General features: G+C 41.4%; 1 non-coding gene across 1 annotated transcript; it reads left to right on the forward strand.

The window, feature by feature from the left end:
• The first annotated feature begins 624 nt into the window (after nucleotides 1-624).
• On the forward strand, nucleotides 625-731 carry LOC141616185 (small nucleolar RNA R71). The gene has a single exon (XR_012530548.1). It is a non-coding gene; the product is annotated as a small nucleolar RNA R71 (small nucleolar RNA).
• Nucleotides 732-3776: the final 3045 nt, after the last annotated feature.

The following is a 3776-nucleotide window of genomic DNA, read 5'->3' on the forward strand; positions in this document are numbered from 1 at the left end:
CCTCTCTTGCTTGGGACTCCTTTAGCAACAGATTCTTAAGCTCGGAGAACTCGGAGTTTTGTGATTGTTCTTTGCGGCACATAAAGAGGCTTCGAAATGCATCTGCATTGTTGTTTTTGATGAGGCGGGACATATGGCTGCTGCTGTGGCGGATGTTGGGTTGGATTTTGGACATTTTGGCTTCTCCAACTCAAGTTCGGATGCGGTGGCTCGTAGTAGGTGTTTGTCTGCCTATAGTGTTGAAAGGCAGCACAAGATTCAAAGGGACTAGGGCAATTTTTCGAGACATGGCCCTCAACTCCACACCTTTCACAGACGAAGGGACCGTCTGACACGGCATTAACTTGGTATATCCCACCTTTAGAAGCTCCCCCTTGCTTATACTTGTCAAATCTCGCGGTGAGAGCCTCAAGCGCAGCAACAGAGGAAGATTCAGCAGCTCTCCTCTGGTTCCCTCTCGAATTCCCATATTCGGCCTTGTGGGTAGCTAGATCGTCAATGATCTTCCACCCCTTAGTTGCTCCCAAATTTTCAGCGAATCTTCCATTGGCAGCAGCATCCAAAATGGCCCTCTGATCGTCGTACAACCCATTGTAGAAATGGTTGCACAAACTCCACTTTTCAAACCCATGGTGCGGTATGGTTCGCACCAACTTCTTGAATCGGACCCATGCTTCATGGAAATTTTCATCTGGCCCTTGTTTAAAGCCCGTGATTTGAGCTCTAATAGCGATCGTCCTTGAAGCAGAGAAGTACTTCTTATAGAACGCCAATGCCAATGTATTCCAATCAGTGATCTCCAGAGCGGTCCGGTCCAAATCTCTATACCATTCCCTTACAGCATCACGAAGGGAGAAGATGAACATGGTCTCTTTGATTTGATCCTGGGTCACGCCAGCTGGTGGGGGAATGGAGCAGCAGTAGTCAATAAAGGTCTCCATATGCCTTGCTGCATCTTCATTTGCAGCTCCCCGAACTGATTTCTCTCGACCATAGTAATGTAAGCAGGCTTTGGTTCGAATTTCCTGGCATCTCCTGGTAACTCGAACCCTTTGTATAAATTGTCGGCTGTCGGCTCAGAAAAACTAGCTATACTTGCTTCCTCGGCCATGACTGAAATTTCTGGAGAAGTAACTGTCTCGGCTGAAGATGTAGAAACGGGTGAAGATGGTGGATTTTCCTCGAACAGCTCGTTCTCGTAAAAGCTAGAATGAGAACTTGGCTCTTCCAGCTGTTTTTCTTGAAATAATCTCCTCTTTACGTGCAAAGATCTTTCAATCTCTGGATCAAATGGCAGTAATGGACCACCCTGTGACCTGCGCATAAGAGGAAACTACAACAAAATATAAGAACGGTTTAAGGAACGGATGTTCCTTAAACTAAGAAAGACTAAAAATAAAAACAACTAAAATTAGGACTATTGCCTCCCCGGCAACGGCGCCAAAATTTGATACCCGTCGTTGTGAGTACCAAAGATAAAATTTATAATCTCCTATTAAGACTAACCTAGGCTAGTGGTAACAGGGTCGAATCACAAGGAGGCAGTTGTAAACTTTAGTTGATCTATGTTCAGTCTGAGGTAACTATTATGGGGGTTGATTTGAATTGATCTAAGACTAAGAGCAAACAAAGATAATAATATAAAAATACGAATTTAACAGATAAAAGAAAGGGTACTAGGATGGTCAGGTCATTATAGCTTTGGCGGCAGCAAACTAAGTCGGTCTGAATCAAACACAGGTAAGGCGGGAAATAAGAGGTCCTCTCGGTCCACTCCTAACATATAGCATCTCTCGATCTCGCTATAGGTCCCTAATGCCACTAATACTAACTTTTGTCCTGAAAAGTGACTAACGGTCTAAACTATACCTATCTTTCGATCTTAGCACAGTTTAGTCGATTTAATTGACGGTCAAATAACCTTCCCTATCTTTCGATCTAATGGGTCGGTCACAAAATAGGTATTTATCTGGTCGCATGCATTCGATTTGTTAAATACAAGATTAAGAACAATTAAAACGAAGGATAACCTTACAAGGTCAGTCGATCGACCAACAATGTCAGTCGATCGACTGACACGCGGGTTCAGGTCCGTGTTCAATCTAATGCCGCCTATGCTACAATTCCCCTACATCCTAGCACTATAGATTTAGCTACTCATGCTAAGGGTAGAAACAATAACATAAACGATAAAACTAGCTACTGAATTCATGCTTAAAACAGGGAAGGAAGCAATTAACATGCAATAATGAAGATGGTTTCGGGAATCTACTAGCAATTCTAATCTATTAGCAAAATAAATGAACTGAAAATAAACAGGAAGAATACCGAATTGCAGGGGAAAGATTGATTATTAAGATCCGAAATTCCGATGCTCACAATAATCCCAAACCCTAACTATTCGATAAAGAACTTGAATGAAAACTTAATGCTAAAACTTGATGTAAAATTCTGAATAAAAGACTTCATCATAAACTGATGATCTAGGTTACGTTATATAGGAAATATACGTAACATCTTATTCCAAAACCTAAACACAATGGGCTTTAAGTTCCTCGATCTTTTAATTCTCGTCTGGCAATGATGTGGTCGATCGACTAAGCGGGGAGGTCGATCGATCGGATCTCAAAGAACAACGGTAGCTTCGGATCCCGATAGTTGGTCGATCGATGATGGGTCTAGTCGATCGATCGCTTGAGCTGCTAGTTGACTGCTTTATTCTCGTGGATACGTCTTTGGGCCTTGGATCGCGCACCAAGCCCGTTCCTTAAGCAATTCCTTTACGTCATTTGCAATGCAGATTACTCGGGGAAGGATTTGGCTCGATTTCCGCTCAATTCTTCATATTTCTGCAATAATAGACAAAAACACAAAAGTAGAGGAAAATAGGGAAATAATGGCATATATTGCACATTCAAAATTTGATACCCGTCGTTGTGAGTACCAAAGATAAAATTTATAATCTCCTATTAAGACTAACCTAGGCTAGTGGTAACAGGGTCGAACCACAAGGAGGCAGTTGTAAACTTTAGTTGATCTATGTTCGATCGAGGTAACTATTATGGGGTTGATTTGAATTGGTCTAAGACTAAGAGCAAACAAAGATAATAAACTAAAAATACGAATTTAACAGATAAAAGAAAGGGTACTAGGATGGTCGGTCATTATAGCTTTGGCAACAAACTAAGTCGGTCTGAATCAAACACAGGTAAGGCGGGAAATAAGAGGTCCTCTCGGTCCACTCCTAACATATTGCATCTCTCGATCTCGCTATAGGTCCCTAATGCCACTAATACTAACTTTCGTCCTGAAAAGTGACTAACGGTCTAAACTATACCTATCTTTCGATCTTAGCACAGTTTAGTCGATTTAATTGACGGTCAAATAACCTTCCCTATCTTTCGATCTAATGGGTCGGTCACAAAGTAGGTATTTAACTGGTCGCATGCATTCGATTTGTTAAATACAAGATTAAGAACAATTAAAACGAAGGATAACCTTACAAGGTCAGTCGATCGACCAACAATGTCAGTCGATCGATCGACACACGCTGGTTCGATCCGTGTTCAATCTAATGCCGCCTATGCTACAATTCCCCTACATCCTAGCACTATAGATTTAGCTACTCATGCTAAGGGTAGAAACAATAACATAAACGATAAAACTAGCTACTGAATTCATGCTTAAAACAGGGAAGGAAGCAATTAACATGCAATAATGAAGATGGTTTCGGGAATCTACTAGCAATTCTAATCTATTAGCAAAATAAATGAACT

Source organism: Silene latifolia, chromosome 11 (assembly GCF_048544455.1).
Source record: "Silene latifolia isolate original U9 population chromosome 11, ASM4854445v1, whole genome shotgun sequence".
NCBI classification, from domain to species: Eukaryota; Viridiplantae; Streptophyta; class Magnoliopsida; order Caryophyllales; family Caryophyllaceae; genus Silene; species Silene latifolia.